The sequence below is a fragment of the Numenius arquata genome, chromosome 2 (assembly GCF_964106895.1).
Source record: "Numenius arquata chromosome 2, bNumArq3.hap1.1, whole genome shotgun sequence".
In the NCBI taxonomy this organism is placed as follows: Eukaryota; Metazoa; Chordata; class Aves; order Charadriiformes; family Scolopacidae; genus Numenius; species Numenius arquata.
The window spans coordinates 67,038,690-67,057,157 of record NC_133577.1 but is presented as its reverse complement, the minus strand read 5'-3'; the positions used below and the strand labels follow the sequence as shown (position 1 = coordinate 67,057,157).

The 18,468-nt window shown below is 45.7% G+C and overlaps 1 protein-coding gene across 1 annotated transcript in view; it reads right to left on the bottom strand.

Moving 5' to 3' along the window:
- Nucleotides 1-8,802, bottom strand: part of RESF1 (retroelement silencing factor 1) — a 28,566-nt gene extending 19,764 nt beyond the window's left edge. Inside the window, exon 1 of the mRNA XM_074162303.1 lies at nt 8,720-8,802. The gene's annotated coding sequence lies outside the window, so the exon portion shown is untranslated. The remainder of the gene's footprint in view (nt 1-8,719) is intronic.
- Between the last annotated feature and the right edge of the window lie 9,666 nt (nt 8,803-18,468).

The following is an 18,468-nucleotide window of genomic DNA, read 5'->3' as shown; positions in this document are numbered from 1 at the left end:
CTTCCGTACCCATACTGGGAAAGTTTGGGGCTGACTTTGTAAAGAAATACAGGACTATGCCCTCACTAAAGCACTCATGTGCTTTGGCTGTTGGCCATGGTGATTCTCATTCTGCTTGTCTCATGGCCAAGCCCATGCCCAATGCCCAAGCAGATGCCACTGCTGTGATCAGAGCGGTGGCAGTGGTAGCAAACACTAACACCTATGATAAAGCCAACTGCAGTCCAATAGTAACAGATGAAACTGAGGAAACTTTAACCCAAGCTTCCAACCTGGACCACAGAACCTCAGTGGTAGCTCTCTGGTTGCACAAGTGCTGGAGTCATCCTGCTGCTAAAGCTTTAGTGAAAGTTCCAGCACCCTATGAAACACATCTTCCCTCAGACAGGGCACCAAGTATCACACAGGCTCTTGACACAGGCCCAAGTGGGGAAGAAGTAGTCTCTTTCAGTGATTAGCCACCCACAGCCAGCCCTATGGAGGTACTAGCAGACATTATACTAGTCCAACTATCAGTGTGCTATATGCCTGTGTCACCCTGTTGACATTGTGTGCCTTTAGGTTAAGGCTTTAATCACTCTAAGTTTAATACTATTCTCTTGTCTAAGCCTCGCTGTTACTTCTCTTCCTGAGCTCACTGCAGCCAACCCTCCAAATATTCTTCCTAACTCACCCTCAACTTCACCCCCTGTTGTTACTGAAATGTAGATCAGAATCATAGGTTTGGGTCAGAGGGGACCATAAATACCATTGAATTCCAACCCTCCTGCCATGGGCAGGGACACCGCCCACTAGACCAGGTTGCTCAAAGCCCCATCCAGCCTGGCCTTGAACACTTGTGGACGGGGCATCCACAACTTCCCTGGGCAACCAACCTGTTCCAGTGTCTCACCACCCTCACAGTAAAGAATTTCTTCTTGATATCTAATCTAAATGTTCCCTCTTTCAGTTTATTCCTCATCCTGTCACTACACTCCCTGACCCCATCTCTCCTGTAGGCCCCCTTTAGGTACTGGAAGGCTGCTATACAGTCTCCCCAGAGCCTTCTCTTCTCCAGGCTGAACAACCCCAACTCTCTCAGCCTGCCTTCAAAGGAAAGGTGCTCCAGCCCCCCAGCCATCTTTGTGGCCTTCCTCTGGACAAACAGGTCCTTATGTGACTTGGAAAAATTAGATGCAACAGGTACTTTTGGATCCTAATGGGTCATTAAAGCAGGCAGAGTTAACACTGCTAACCAATGTAATTGGACTGAACTCAGTGTGCCCCTCTTCTTGCCTACTACTTATAAAGGACGGCTACCCTGGCTCCACAGCTGTACCCTACCTCAGTAGAACACAAACACACAGAGACACCTTACAGGCTATTTGGAGTGCTCAACAGTACAAATGCAGAATCCCTAGCCAATAAACTACACACAATAACTACCTTACTAAATCTTATTAAAACCTTAGTTTATCTTCCTAAATCTTAGTAAATCTTACTAAAACCTTACTAAAATCAAAAAATTTGGATTAGGACAGTGGTTGACCACAAACAGTTTACCTGTATGAGAATGTCCAAAATACAGTGATTGCATGTTATTAATAAACCTTTAGGGGTAATCCAAGCAAACATTTTCTCAGCTCCGAGCTGCCTTCAAGCCCAACCAAGGTTCCGAGCTGCAATAGCTGTAGCCTTAAGAGAAGGTGACAGCAGAATCCCACCTGCTGAAATTCATAAACATTGTCAGGAATAATGCCACTGACACCAAATGACACCTGCAAGTCTGGTAGCTCTGTGCAAACATAGCCTTAGCTGTTGCCTACATACCGACTATAGGAGAGGCTACCACTGAACAGATTTATCCTCTATCATCTCTGGCTTTACGCCAAGACGGAGCTGTGATCCATCTCGTGGATCATCAACAACAGGCCTGGCAGAGAAAAAAAGGAAGACAATCAGTAGACACTGAAGCTTGCATCCCTGATCTAGGAGATCAGGATGGGGCTCACATGCAAAAGGAATTCCTCTGGAACTTCCGATACATGCCTTAATTCCCTTAGGGAAGTCTGACCTTTCTCAGCACACCCTGACAAACATGCTGAGGCAGTGCTCATCTATATCAGGAACAGCTATGTATGTTTATGATCTTGAACAGTAACCAACAGCAAGTGGAGCTGTGAACTTGATGTTACATCCAGTTGTAGTTTTATCAGTTTCGAATTTGTGTTTGTTGCTTTTAATCATTCTGTATATCAAAGTTTGGCAAATAATGAAACAAATTATGCAATCAACTGATTCTGTATGTGCAGTGGTATAAAATTAGCATTAATTGTAAAGCTTACATTAAGCTACTTGCCATATAATTGCACCCTTACCGCTGACCTGCAATACGTCACATATTTATGACCCAGAGGCAGGAGGTAACTGTACTACCTACTACTAACTATGAGTCAATAAAGTGGATTGACTGAAAGTGATGGATACATTCTACTCCCTGGCCAAACTAGTGATAATTTGGTTCAGGCTCCCAAGGAAGTAAAGGCCTAGGCCATGACCAGGTCAAGAACATCTCTGTTTCCAACCTGTCCTTTGAAAACCCACACAGGAACAGGGTGACACGGAGAGCTTTGATGCGCATGAGCTAGGAAACCAGTCATGCGATTAACACATGAACAGCAGATGGTTCTTCCAAGACTAATTTGTCAAGGAGCAAATGAAGTTCTGGGTACAAGGAGTCTCGTGCTTACCTTTTCTATTGCACACAATTTGACTATGAGCCAACCACTTTATTCCGTAAATATGACAGCCCGAATGAGCCTTTTTTTGAGCTCTCCCTGCTAAGCAGCTGGCTGCACAGTGGTGATCTCCCCCTTGAGTTGGGAAGCCTCTCAAGGTTACTCCTCGAGGATGAAAGATCCCTTGCCAACTGCAGATCTTTGGTAAGTGACTAATATTGCATGTAACCTTGTATCATAGGGTATTAAGATCTTATATTGGTATTTTTGAATTCTTATTATACCCTCTGTACACTAAGATTGAACTTTGCCATCAGACTTTCTTAAGCCTCATTTTTACAACACCCGACTTCAGTAAAACCACTTTTGCTGCTACTTTTGGCAGTGTCTGTTGAAGTGGTCAATCCCCCCTTGTGTAACTGAGGCACTCACGATAGTTACAAAATATTCTTATTAGTTATTAAAAGCTTCCTTTAATTGGACCAAAACTCTACACACCCAACATATTTAATTCAATGCCACCCACTCTGATCTCAGTTGTTTTCCACCTCTCCAGGACACGGAGTTGAGCAAACATAAACTTCTAAGAACTCAAAAGACAAAAGTTCAGCCGCAGGCCAGCATGACTTCACTCCCATTTCTGCTCCTGGACTTCTAGCAGCTAGTCTCAGTAAAACAAAAGCATTTAAAATTAATTCAGTATGTTTGACATACGGCATCATAGAAAGGCTAGAGCAGCTTGGCAGACCTGCACCTGTGGTACAAGATGGCCTGAATCAACCAAACATGCACCCAAAGGAAAGACTACATACACATCAAGAATTCTTGTTTTCCTCAGTTTATAACTGTATTTTAAACACCACAGCAGCATCAGCACACAGAGGTTTTCTTGCCACAAGGATTTTTAGCAGTTACATAAGAGATAATTTGTTAGAAATTACCTGTGTCTCAGATTGACAGTCAATCACCGGGCATTTGCAGTAATTTTAAGCTTATGAAGACAAGTCACTACTCTTTGCAGATTCCCATCCTACCATTTCCAACAGCGTATTTCTCACTTTCACTTATTGGCTCTTCTGTCATAATGCCATTTGCTGTTACAGATGAGGATTACAAAAATGGTTATTGGATGGGCCTGTTTTAGTTTTACAGCCATAAACTTTATGTTGAATGAGGCTTCTGCTCCCAGACTTTCTTTTTGTTCTTAGCATTGTCTCCTCCAGTCTCAGAACTTTTAATGTGACTTTATTCAGTGCTATCCAACCGTATTTCCGAGTCAGGTTGTTAGCTTTCTGTTTGGTTTGAATTGATGCCGTGAAAGACGAAATCAGGACTCAATAGTCGGGATGACTATTAAGCAGGTATCCTTTATTGCAGCGCTGGACGCACAGGGGATAGCTCCTCCAAATGTGCGTGCCCGACAGAGTCAGTTTAACAACATATATGCACACCATACATACATATTCATGCAAGGAGTTTTAACATATTCATTAGTTTCCAGTAACTCATTACCATATGCTACCTCCCTCTTGGAGCCCCCCATTTGTCAGAGATAAGATAACATTGTGCTGGCCTCACAATTGCTATCTACATAGGTACCTTCCTGTCTTGTTACTTATCGTAGCTCTGCAGGGGTGTAGGCCCCTATTTGTGGTCAGCCAAGTTATATTTGCTAACTCATACTTAGGTAAGCAAACCTTCAAGCCATACCTAGCCTTATTCTTTAATTCAGAGTTTTGGGGGTTTTTTAAGCATACACACTTTATTCTCAAAGTCTTCAAGGGCCCAAATCTAACATAGCAGGAAGAGCACTCAGAACAAACAGGACCTTTTCAGAACAGATGAAGAAACAGGACAGAAATTTTTCAGTTCAAGTAACAGCCATTAAAACAAAACCCATCAAAATTATCCTCTTTAAACGATCTCATTAGCATAGCCTGGCACTTGTTAAGGGATGCCATAAGTGACCACCTCCAGCAGCTCTGTGGCCTGGTGATTCCTCCTGCCCTGAGGCTGCAGCCCAGCCCGGAGACCCAGATGTCTCCATTTGCAGGTCAACGGACACAGCTGCTGCTGCTTTCCTGTTTGCAGGTTCAACCAGTAGCAATGCTGAACATGCATCCCAGAGACACACACAGAACACTGACACATCCCACCACAGACAAGGTGATGCCTTCAACAGCACCTACATGTGTGACACAAAATACAAGTATAGGCAGACAAGTCCCTTTCCTCTTCTTTGGCTGGTCAGGATTGAATGTCTCTCTAAAACCCACAAACCCCCACAGCCTACAGTCTCAATCACACACACGTTCATGGATCCCTCAAGTACCAGTACAGCCCCACTGCCCATCTAATACCCCCGCATGGATCCCAGGGCCTCTTAAGACACTTTGAAGAATCTCCTACTTGCCGGCTGGTCCGGCTTGAATCTCACTAGCAAAGAGACACACACACACTTGTTTCATAAACACTTCACACTCACAGATCCCATCAAATACCAGCGTGGACCATCTGCCCATCTGATACCTTTTTCTGGACCCGGGGTACCTAGTCCACCTTGAAGTCTGCTGGCAAATTATACAGGCAAACCCCACACACCCAGTTTGGGGAAGATATGCCCCACGCACTCTCACCAGTGGCCAGCATCAGACCCATGGGCTAAGACCCACAGTTCCACTCCAGCCGCCAGTGCTGAGCCCCTCATTCACCCCACTTGCCTTGGTGAGGCTCCCACTCACTCCAATTGTTGGCACTGCAGGTCAGGGGTACCTAAACCCATGGTCTGACCCCAGTTGCTGGCATCAAATCCACCCACATTCGTTCCCCAAGTAGCTGGCACTCCAGACAAAGCCTGTGGGACCTATGGAGATGCTCCCATGAGCTATGGTCCTTCAAATTACTGATGCCAAGACACTCTTCTCCAGTTGCTGGCACCATTGCCCAGGGGTGCCTACACAAGTGGTTTGACTCCACTTGCTGGCCCAGTTATCAACTCACACTGGTCTCCTCAGTAGCCGGCACAGTTTTTGCAGAACTCACACACAGGGGATAAAGAGTGAGATGATGCAGATAGTTAAGAAAGGACTTCAGAAGACAGGACTGGCTGCGGGGATCAGGCAGAGGGCTCAATCAAACAGACCTCCTGACAGCCATGGTTTACACATCATTGACCCCTTCTATACCCTCTTCTGCCTGCTCCCCCTCTGCATAGTTCCACCATCCTCTTTCTCCCACTCACACCTGGGACTGATTAGGTTTGTACTCTAATCAGTTTAAAAGTCTAGGTTTGCCTGCAGTTTCTCAACGGCCCATCAATTAGTGCAACTGACTGAGGTTTGTTTCTTCTGTCTCCTTCACATTTGCCTGCCAGGTTTATCTCTAAGTTTTCTTTATGGCTTCCCTCTTTCCCCTGTAATCCCATTTGGCAAGGTCCTTGATCAGATATTCTTGCTGAAGTAAACACTCTCACATCCCACACCCTCTTACCAATTCGCATAGCTGAGGAGGTTTGCTTCTTGTTATCCCCAGTATTGTCTGACCATCAGGTTTGTGTCTCTGAACATTTGGTTTATTCCTTCCCCCTTCTTGTCTCCATTTGCACTGAAAAGGTCCTTGAGCAGATAACCTTAACGAAGCAGATGCCCTCACCACCTTCCACATATCCTTACGCTCATCACGTTCCACAATATTATTGCTGGAAACAGTGTCCTGGAAATGGTGCTCCCTAACTGCCAACACAGGTCATTCTTTTCACTCTTGGTCTGCTATTCCTTCTGCTGCTTTATCACACATTTCCATTGATGTATCAATCATGGCAATTTTAATATTCATGTTATAAATCTGAAATTATGTTTCAACAGGGATACTTGAGGCAGGGCTGCAGGAATATTAAAAACTTAAAGAATGCTTAAGGAAAGGAGAATGTGTAAGAACAACAAGAGAGAGAAGTAGAAAGGGAGAATAAAAGGGGCTGGTCACACATAAGCAAGATCCAGCCAGGACCAGGAGGCTCATAGCTTGTATGTTTAAGGTCAGCAACTGAAGAGACCAGGGTGCCAGCACCTGGAAAAGAGACCACAGATCTGGGAAGTCTTGATGATAGCAACTGGAGAGACTGGCATGCAGGGGTAGTCTAGGTGCCAGCAACCGGAAAAAGAGCTGCAGGTCACAGAGCCAGCAACTGGAGAGACCAAGGGGTGCGCAAGAGGTCCAAGGACCAGTAATTAAATGGACCTCAGTGTGTTTAGTACAAAATCAAAACACAAGCAAAAAGTATTCCATGACACTTGGCAATGAACGCGATTCATAGTCCTACAGCAACGCTGCCGCAAGAGTGACAGGAATTGCGGTCACAGCCAGAAGGGCAGCAGGAAGAAGGCCACTCTTCTCACCAGGAATGAGATAACACAGATAAACACCATGCCACTTATCAACAATCAGAACTGCTATCTACAGAAAAATCTGAATTTGTCGTAAGCAGCACCTAAACCAAGCTCAAAGAGATCATTCAGAAAGATAAAAAGTGAAGCAAGCACCAGGGACTTCAAACAAAATCAAGAAAAAAATGAAATCTTAAAGATTTTATCTGATTGCTTGATGGTATCAATCAAGCATTTATTGCTTACGGTCCTCAGGGGAAAAATTATGTTCACTTTTGACTAATAGCTGTAAGCATGAGAGCAATTTTTAAAACAAAACTAGAAGATTTGCTGGGAAAAAGGCATTAGTAATGGGGACTGGATTCATCACACAAATTACATAACCTATACTTTATTCAGAAACCTACAGATGAAAGCTTTTCTAATACTAGAAAAATTTTACTTTTCTGATAGCACCAGACTCCTTTATACGAGAATATCCTTGCCTCTTTAGCATAGTTCATGTATATAATAGAAATATATAGCTATAAGTATACATCTGTAACTCATGCTTTTAAGTTGTATTATTATGACAGAAGAGATCAGCTAATGATAAAGCAGAGTACAAAGATACTTTATCTTGGATGGAATGACTTCATCTTGGATGGAATGATATTTTTTTTAGAAGATACCTACAGCCCTATGCTACAGCTACAGATTTCTACTTACCACACTTTATGGAAATCACTGTGAAATGCAGAGCAACCATGAAATGCACTTCAACCTCTGAAGACTCTCCAAGTTTTAAGGCACATTCAAAGAACTGTCTTACATCTTCAGTAGTTGTGCCTCCTTTTAAAAGTATTGCTCTCAAATCATTCAACAGCTAATGATTACTAATTGCAGAAGAGTTTGCAATCTATGTATGGAATACTGACTGAAGTGGAAATTAAGAAGTTAACTGAATTTCAGTCACAGAGAATAATAGTAATCTTTCACCAGCACATACTAGAAAAGCTCTTCAGCATATTTGCATTTTATACCAGCAATAAGGCATGCTACTAGCTTCAATATCACAGGAGTATTTAAAAAAATAAAAATAGCTGTGATAATGTCTCTCTTCTCTACGGATTTGTGAAGTTCACTGTATACTGCAAGTTACATTATCAATGCTTCTGCTCATAAAATGATCTTCATTACAATTCTTCCAAATACAAAATCCTACAGCTTTTCAGTTTACATTTTCACTGCCCTTTGTAGTTTTGAAACTGTTGAGAACTAACAACTTGCACGTTTATCAGAAACACAAATAATAGTCAAAAAGATCCTAGTAGTGTCTAGCAATCAAATGCGTGAAAAAGCAAAAACTCATTCCCTGTCAGCAATGGGAAAGTACTAGAGTCCTTCAAAAAACTGTGGCTGTAACAGCATTAAAGTACAGCTTAAAAATACTTTGAGAAGCAAAGACAGGTTGAGAAGTTTACATTTTCCACAGCCCCATTTTTTTCCCCCCATTCCTACATCTTCAGTTGCACCGATGTTGCTATTTGTGGTGCTTCAGGACAAATTAGGCTACAGATAATAAGAGATGCCATATTTCCAATTTTTTTATTTTTTTTTTTTTAAAGTAAGATGACTTACTTCAGCAATCTTGACAGTGTGTCTCTTCAGGCAGATGTGCAGCATCCACTGGAAGAGCAGGAGCTCCTTACTGGTTTTTGCTCCTAGGAAGGAGAATACTCAAGCTGCAAGTGCTAGTTTTACTGAAATAGCAATGACTTAAACCAACAATAACACTGGACAGTCTCCTATGTCCCTGATTATTAAGATCTTCTCAGAAGATCTCCTGGCAGGTTTTGAAGTCCAATTTGCTTTGAAGCAACAGCTTCCTTTTATTAGTGCCCAGTATCAGTTCATACAGGCAAAGAGTAGCAATCACCCATTTCTAACAACCATCGTGTTTTCACTATTCTTCCTTGTCTTTTTTTTTTTTTTCTTTCCTCTTCTTAAGAGTCACCAGAAGGCTCTACAGTTTCTCACAAGTCCCCATAGTCAGGATTAGCAAAGCATGAGCTGAGGAATTAAGAGAGCTGAATAGTACCTACTTGGCCCTCCGCTCCCTTTACTCTTTCTTTGCTGTCTTCAGCCTCCCCTCCCAACCTCTTTTAAATCAGGGGGTGGGGAGTACTGACCTCCCCCCTGTGCCCACTTGTTGATTATTAGTCATCAACAAAGAGAACAAAGGCTCGGCACCAAACTAAGAGATTAATTATTGCATTGATTAGGATCAGGAGAGACCACAAACACTGTGGCAGTCACATATCTCCAACCCACTGATATGTTGGCTCGTGGTTGCAGCAAATGAAACTGAGCAAGCTCAGCACATACAGGATTTAAGAAGCCACTTCCGCTGTCTGCAACCCACTGCCAAAAGTCAATAGACCCAGGCGATTGTTCAGAAGGTCATAGTGACCAGCCCAGTTGATCCATTATGGGCAAAAGGCCTGGCAAGAGTTACAGAATCTTCATGGTTGGAAGGGACCTCTGAGATCATCAAGTCCACCCACAAAAAAACCCAAAAAACAAAAAAAACCACCCACACCAAACAGACACAAACGAACAGACACAAACCAACAATCTCGGGCACTAGAGCATGCCCTGAAGTGCCATGTCTACACGTTCCTTAAATACCTCCAGGGATGGTGACTCCACCGCCTCCCTGGGCAGGCTGTTCCAGTGCCTGACCACTCTCTCAGTAAAGTAATTCTTCCTAATACCTAATCTAAACCTCCCCTGCCGCAACTTCAGACCATTTCCTCTGGTCCTGCCATTATTCACTTGGGAGAAGAGGCCAACACCCACCTCTCTACAGCCTCCTTTCAGGTAGTTGTAGAGGGCAATGAGGTCCCCCCTCAGCCTCCTCTTCTGCAAACTAAACATGCCCAGTTCCCTCAACCTCTCCTCATATGACTTGTCCTCTAGACCCCTCACCAGCTTGGTGGCTCTCCTCTGGACACGCTCCAGCAGCTCAGTGTCCTTCCTGTAGTGAAGTACTGAACACAGTACTCAAGGTGAGGCCTCACCAGCGCCGAGTACAGAGGCACGATCACTTCCCTACTCCTGCTGGCCACACTGTTCCTGATACAGGCCAGGATGCCGTTGGCACACTGCTGGCTCATGTTCAGCCGGCTGTCCACCAACACCCCCAGGTCCTTTTCTGCTGGGCAGCTTTCCAGCCACTCTTCCCCAAGCCTGTAGGGTTGCCTGGGGTTGTTGTGACCGAAATGCAGGACCCGGCACTTGGCTTTATTAAACCTCATCCCAATGGCCTTGGCCCATTGATCCAACCTGTCCAGGTCCCTCTGTAGAGCCTTCCGACGCTCAAGCAGATCAACACTCCCACCTAGTTTGGTGTCACCTGCAAACTTACTGAGGGTGCACTCAATCCCCTTATCCAGATCATCAATAAAGATATTAAACAAGACTGGACCCAAAACTGAGCCCTGAGGGACACCACTGGTGACCAGCCGCCAACTGGATTTCACCCCGTTAATCACAACTCTCTGGGCACAGCCATCCAGCCAGTTTTTTACCTGGTGAAGAGTACACTTGTCTATGCCATGATTCACCAGCTTCTCCAGGAGAACGCTGTGGGGGACAGTGTCAAAGGCCTTACCAAAGTCCTGCCTGAGGAACACACACCTGGCCAGGTGCACCATCACATCTCCACTCCATCAGAGATAACTAAGCAAACACAACAGGAGCCTTTTGATCATTTTTCCTCACAAAAAAAAAAAAAAGGGGGGGGGGGGGGCAAACAAAAGAGCCAGGAAAGTGTTTTGTGTAATTTTTACAAACAGATGTTAAAATATTCTACTACTGTTCCCTGTAAAGCAGATTCATTACCCAGTGGGCAACAAACCAATTCTCACACACAGGAGAGATACTGCTTTTTATTCAGGCCTGGGTGCTTGGTGAATTTCCACAAATCACACACACCCCATGTTGGTTTCCTCCTTGTAACATTTGTGTATAAATATAAGGTAGTACACTCCCAGTTACAATGACTGGTAATTTAAATATAACATCTGCTGTGCCATTCTCTTCAGTCACTGGGCCTCCATAGAGCAAGGGTCTTCACCTGGGCAAGGGTCTTCTTGATCTGTGGGTGTGGTTTTTAATATTATAATGAAGACAGTTCAGTTAAGGACACCTGTACTTTCTTTTTCATTGCCAAATTGGCATTGTTTGTAGAAACATCTTGATTAGATGTTCATTTAAGGTCTTTGTGTCCCAGGGAGACCAAATAACTAGGTTACAGATGTTCCTTCAAACAATTCCCTTTGTTCCTTTCTTAGCAACCGCTTAGCAACTATCTACAACATTCTTAACTATTATTATATAGCCATTGTATATAAAACTTAACCATGGCTCTGTAGTTAATCAACTTTAAACTCGATGATAGGTATCACTAACAAAACATGTTTGCCTGCAAAAACACACAGGACAATACCTTGCTGGCTTTTAAAAAGCCAGTGTTTGATGGACAGCCTCTTGCAGATCAGAGTATTTTACTGATCTACAACTATTTTTATTGAAGAGTGGTAGGAAGGAGGAGGAGCAAAAAAGCATTTCTGCTTTAAGTAGAAAACAGAACCAAAATGACAAAATAAAAAGTTCTTCTAAATACCTGGCAGACCAACGAACTGGAGAAACAGTTTTAGCTACTATTAAGGAGGAAACAAAACCACCCCAGAACAGACCTGATATGAAGCATGCTTGGGTTTTTTTTCCTGCAAAAGCATCAGAGAATCTACTATTTCCTGAAAGAAAAATACTGCTTAAGCTTGAACAACAAAGAGGGCTTCATCCTTTAATTTTGAGGTGCCACTGACTGCAGCGAGCCACGCGAAGACAGCTCACTAAGGGCTCCTGATAAACACCTCTCAGAACTCACTCAGCACGTTGGCTAAGGCTTTGCTTTGAAAGCCAGGGGAATTTTTATACCTGCACAGCCACCTGGAGTAAGGGATTGTATTTTGTGGATGGTAACAGAAAAGTAATCATTAACACAAGTCTGTTTTCTCTGCCAGGAATGTCTATCTAAATGTTTTGGGACGCTGGCTGGTTAACTCAAGAAAATCAGGTGATAAGAGCCCAGTTAAGGAGCTTGTGATGTTAGTGACAAGTTTTACTCCCATCATTCTCAGATGCAAGAGACTGAAAATATTTACTAGGAGTCAGGATGAGCTGGGTTTGTTTTGTTCTATTTTTAAGTTGTCCCAGGGGGCTAGTTAAGAGCAGGGGAAGGCCTGACATTACCACAGACCTCCTAGAAAGAGTTGAATCAACCTCATAACATCTTCTGGGAAAACAACCTCTGGCATTCCTATGGGCTTCTGAAGCATAGCCAGCGCTGGGAAAACCTGCTCACGTTCTAGCGGATGCCTCTAGTTTTCAGTGATACCAAGAGCACGTGAAACATATTTCAAGAATATTTCACCAAAAACATGCAAAGAAAGTTGATAAAGAAGCATCGACAGGGTGCTTGCCTTTTTTCTCACATCTCCATCTGCCTTTGCAGATGGAATAAGCCTGGCAATTCTTTCAACACCACCACCCACGCAACCCACAGCAGAAATAGCAGCCTATACCTCTTTAAAACCTTTTTTTTTTTTTTTTCCCCTTTAGTTATATAAACAGTTCTGTCAGTTCAACCACAACGCTCGAATGCAGATGTCCCTCTTACACAAGGCCGGGTTCCTCACCGCGTACCTTGCGATGCCCACCTGAGAGGCTGAAGCAAAAATCACGGGCAAGCCCCGGACTTGACCACCTCGGAGCTAAAACACGGGGGGGACCCGAAACACCTGGTTCACACACACCCCCCTCCCCCAGCACCACGACCCTGGAAGCTCTTAGTTCTTATCTTCCAGCCCCATTTCCCCGCACCGCCATACTCCGGGGGAGAAGGACAGTCAATGCACCCCCGCAGAAAGCTGGCCGGGGGGCGGCGAGCGGTTCCGGAGGCGAAACGCTCCGGCCGAAAAGCGCGCCCGCAGATCCATCTCATTGTGTGCTCGGCTCAGCCACTCGCGGGACGCTTAATTGACGTTAATTGGTTCCCGCGAGACGAAAGGCTAACTACCTGCCGGCCACCGGACGTCACGCTGCCCTGACCCGCTCCACACCAGGCCTTTACCCGCCGGGACGGGACCACCGGCCGCCCTTGGGAGACCTTCGCCCGCCCGCGGCCTCCCCCGCTACCCCGGGGAGGCGCCGTCCCGGCCTCACCAGCCCATCCCGAGGAGACGGCTCCTCCACCCGCCCCGAGCCTCGCCGGAGGAGCGGCGCGGCCCTCACCGGCGGGCCGGCAGCTCCCCCCCCTCTCCTCGCCCGCCGCGGGTTCCCCACGCCCGCCCCGCTCCCTTCCCTTCCCCTCCCGGCTGCCGCCCGTCCTCACCGAACCCGGCGCGGCCGGCCGCTCGCCGCGCAGAGGCGGAGCCTGCGGCTGTTGGCTCCGGTGAGAGGCGGAAGGAGCCCGCGATCACCGGAGTTGCCGCTACCGCCGGCGGAGAAGCGCGGCGGGGTCAGCGCCCAGACCCGCCCCGGGGCGGGACCCTCCGCGGGGCGGGGAGGAGAGGCCGGTCCCCGCCGCTCTGCCCAGCCCCGGCCGGGCCGGAGACTGGGGGCCTGAGGTGACCGGGCTCCAGCAGACGAGCCGGGAAGCGGTGCGAAGGCAGCGGTGCGCGGTTCGGGCGGTGCCGTCTGAGGAGGGACGGGTTCGGCAGGCGGGGGGAGAGGTTGGCCTTCAGCGGGGCCGCTGACAGGGAGCTCCGCGGCGCGGCCAAATTTCGCTTTCGGCTTCTCAGAGCCCTCCAGATTGAGCCCCTCCTCCCTGCCTGCCTCCCTCCCTGCCTGCCTCCTTTGCTGCCTCCCTCCCTCCCTCGTTGCCTGTCTCTCTCCCTCCCTGCCTGCCTCCTTTGCTGCCTGCCTCCCTCCCTCGTTGCTTGTCTCTCTCCCTCCCTCCTTTGCTGCCTGCCTCCCTCCCTCCCTGCCTCTTTCCCTCCCTGCCTTCTCAGGTCCCCGGAGAACTCCCGCAGCTCCGCACTTCAGGCACATCACAGTTTCTAAGAAAAACACAGTGGTTCTTTAACACACACACACACCCCCACCCACCCACCCACCCCACGCCTCACGACCCGAGGACGAGCTTCAAGGGGAGCCTGCAATTAGAGGAACTAATAAATGTAAAGGCTCTGTAGTAAAAACTAGGTAGATGGAAAAAAAAAGAAAAAAAAAAAGAAAAGGGTAGATGTTTAACATGCAAAGAAATTATATGTAAGCAGTACAGTACTTACAGATTAATTTTGCATCACAAAATTACCAAAAGCCTACAATCTGTTTAAAAGATTTACGTTTTAAACTGGTGACAAGCCTACACTGAATAGGTCTTACCTTAAGTTACGTATCCCGAGCAGCAGTTAGGGGAGCAAAGCTCGTTACAGAACTGTACAGTCAGAGAAAGTAATTTTTATTAAGCGTTACAAATGAGTTGACACTCACACAAGTATCGGGGTGTGTGTCTCCAAGCAGACTGGTGTGACGCGTAGGATGCGGGGACTGGCATGTGACAAAAGACATGGCAGCTGCTGAATCCTCCCTGTGTGTCCCGAGTTCCCCTTCTCTGCTGAGAGCAAACTGCTGTTGGATTGCCCATGTATATATAACCTTTTGGAGTCAACAGTTACTGTGACCTTTTGCCTTCACGTGAGTCTTGGGAAACATTGCTGAGTCAATGCTGCGCTTTTGTTTTCCCTTTCTAAGTCACCTTCTGGCTCCAGGCCAGTTGTCACCCAACCTTGCTGTGACAGGCAGGTCCTTTCAAGGATCCTTGGTAGAGTGAGAACTGGCCACAAGTTTGTGGTTATAATTAGAGCTTTATTGTTTTATAAAGATTTAAGCAATCAGCGTAGCTTGTCATTACACAGAATTTCTAGCAATTGGCATAGCTTTCCAATTACCTAAAATTTCATTTAACTAGACTTTTTAGTCACCTATACCCTCTGCAGATTGGGTCAAATTCTTAATAACCAGTGCACAATACAATAATCATAATCTAGACTCTGGCTTTTAGAAGTACACGAGTCGCCCACTCAGCTTTCAGAGGAAGAAGAATGATGAAGGCTGGTACTCCAGCCAATGGTGAGGGTGCCAGCGTTCCCTGTGCCTGTATCACCTTGGGAAACACGAAGGACTTAGCTGCCATAGTACAACCCACTTCAAAAGCCTTTTGGATCAACCGATGTGTTTATACCTCTCAGTTTAGGAGTTTGATCTTTATCACTGCCATAAAGTAGTAGATTCTCAAGAAGCTGCCAGAAAATCGATATGCAAGAATTTTGGCTGCAGGAGACAGCAAGCTGTGGGTGGTAATGGCTGCGTAATGAGCTTTTTCTCTTCCTGTCCAGTTTGTCCTGGTGTTGCTCTGGCTTTGACCTAAAAGTGCTGCTCCCAGAATACATCAGGCCTTAGCATGAGCTGTATGTTAGCCAAAATTGGAGCAAAGGAGGCATCCCTGACCACCGAGGGATCACGAGTTTTGCCATCCACAATATCTCACATACCATTATGTTTTCCTGTTCCATAACTGGTGTCTCCATGTCCTGGCACAATCCTGTACCAGGTGCCAGGACCTGGGAATACCAGTCACATGGCTTCATTTTCTTGCTATCTGGTTATTGAATGAAACCATGCGTAGCTTGTGCTGTGACCCAGGTGAACCTTAGGTAACAATGCATCATCCCCATTTTATTCAAACCAATCTCAAATTTTCTCTTAATAAATTTTGATGGTCCCATGTGTAAGAGGAAATCTAAGAATAGCCAGAGGCAACAGACCCACAGAAGGGGAAATGAGACCACATGGCACAACAGGAGAGTAATCCAACTCCCAGCACAATGCATTTAGCATTTCCTGTGGTGAGACAGAGACCAACTTGTTGGTTTCACACGTTTAGAAGATTGCTGATTTAACGTCTGGAAGGCAACAGGGTAAGCAATGTAACAATGCTGCACTTAAGAAAGCTGCAGGATAAGGGCACAGTGACCAATTATCTCTGATTATCTCTGCGCTGGTTATACAAATTGTGATTTGCCAGGGACAATTAGCAATTAATCTAAAGGATGTAAGGAAGTACAAAGGGCCACAGATCACAGAAACTAAAAAAAAAAAAAAAGCATTAAAAGGCTACTCAGAGACTGAGGTGGCACCAGCAACAGAGAATTATCATCAAAGGCCCCACCATCTCACAGTACCTTTCTGGACAAAAAGTCCAGCGCACAGCTAGACAAGTCCATAATACATTGGGTGAGTAATTGGCTGACGGGTTGGGCTCAAAGAGTAATAGTAAATGGGGTTACATCAGGCTGGCACCCAGTCATCAGTGCAGTCCCCCAGGGGTCAATTTTAGGGCCAGTGCTCTTCAGTGTTTTTATAAATGATCTGGACACAGGAGTCAAATGTACTTTAAGCAAGTTTGCCTCTGATACTAAATTAGGAGGAGCTGTGGACTCCTTTGAGTGTAGACAGGCGTTACAGAGAGATATGGATGGACTGGAGAACTTGGGCAATCACCAACCATATGAAATTTAACATGAGCAAGTGCTGGTTTCTCCACCTGGGTTGAAATAATCCTGGTTATACATACAAACTGGGGGACGAGAAGCTGGAGAGCAGCACTGCAGAAAGAGATCTGGGGGTGGTTGCGTGAAGGGGTGAGGGGTGGGGGAGAAATAATTTGGCACTATTAGTCCGGTCATGTTCAATGTATTGAACAATCACGATTCGGATGCACTAAATAGTGTCCCACAATTTCAGCTTGGTCATGCTACATGGACTCACACGGCCATACTTAAGAGAGTTTGGTGGCACCCAATAAGAAACTTGTATGACTAGCTTAATGAATAGTGCGGTTTATTAAAGCAACAAGAATATAGGTTCTTTTGGTTTGCCGGTGATAAATATCCTGCCTACGAAAGCACGTGCAAATAACAAGACTACAAATAATACAGCCTGGCTATAACATGCATTAAATTAAAAGCAATTCTATAAAGATTTCTAAGTTTCCGGGGGAAAAGTCTGAATTCTTAACCAAAGGTGTCCCAATGCGGGGGAAGAGAGGCTCAGCCCATCACCGATCCCAGAATGGTATCTTTATGATGGTATCTTTCCTGGCTTGTTTACGATGATATCTCCCGTAACATTCCCCCTTTCTTGAGGCATTTTTAATATTATTTTTTAAATTCAAGGTGGAGCTTGAGTGACTCTGGTCATAAATAACTTTATTATGATTGGTGTAAAATTCCCTTGCCTTGCATTTAAAGGTATAGTTTATGAAAAACTCAGGGCACAGGCTCAGGGAGGAGTGGTCGCGCCTTGGAGGCGGGTAGCCTTTGGGATGGAGGTGTGTTTTGGTATTATAATGACATTATAATGAGCAAAGTTCACATAAAGGACAGCATTTTGTCAAAACATGACAGACTGTTGGCCCAGGGTGGTAAATGTGCAGCTTATCAGCTCCATAGTACCATCCAGTTCCCATCTCTGCAGTGGTATCACAGAGGCTGGCCCACGGGGTCTTCACCGTGCTGCTTCACAAGCAATTTTGTCCAAGGAACACTGTGGAATGGATTCCTTGCATACCAGCCGCAGCTGTACTCCATCCTGGAAGCTCCTTCGATGTTATACCATCCCTTAATGCGTGAACAACACTGAAATTTAAATTTTAAGTCACCCCCGGTCACTATTCCACAGGGGTTTGGGTTGATGATAAGTTGAATACAAGTCAACAGTATGCCCTGGCAGCCAAAAGGGCCAACTATGTCCTGGGGTGCATCCAGTACAGCATAGCTAGCTGGTGAAGGGAAGTGATTGTCACACTCCACACTGCACTGATGCGGCCCTACCTCAAGTACTATGTGCAGTTTTGGGTGCCTCAGTATAAGAAGGACATCAAACTACTAGAGTGTGTCCAGAGCAGGGTGACCAAGATGGTGAAAGGCCTCAAGGGCAAGACTTACAAGGAGTGGCTGAGGTCACTTGGTTTGTTCAGCTTGGAGAAGACTGAGGGGCAACCTCATCGCAGTCTACAACTTCCTTAAGGGGGGCAGCAGAGGGGGGTGTTGCATTAAAGGGTAAAGGAATTTGGCCAAAAATAAACCCCCTTGCATTCCAGGTTGTCCTCAGATATCAGAGGGGCTGGGGGCAGCTGGACTTAAATTCTGAGTGATGCCCAATTTGGCACTATAGGTCCGGTTGCATTCAATGTATTGAACTACCACAATTACAAATGCACAAATAGCATGATACGGTTTCGGTCTGGTCACATT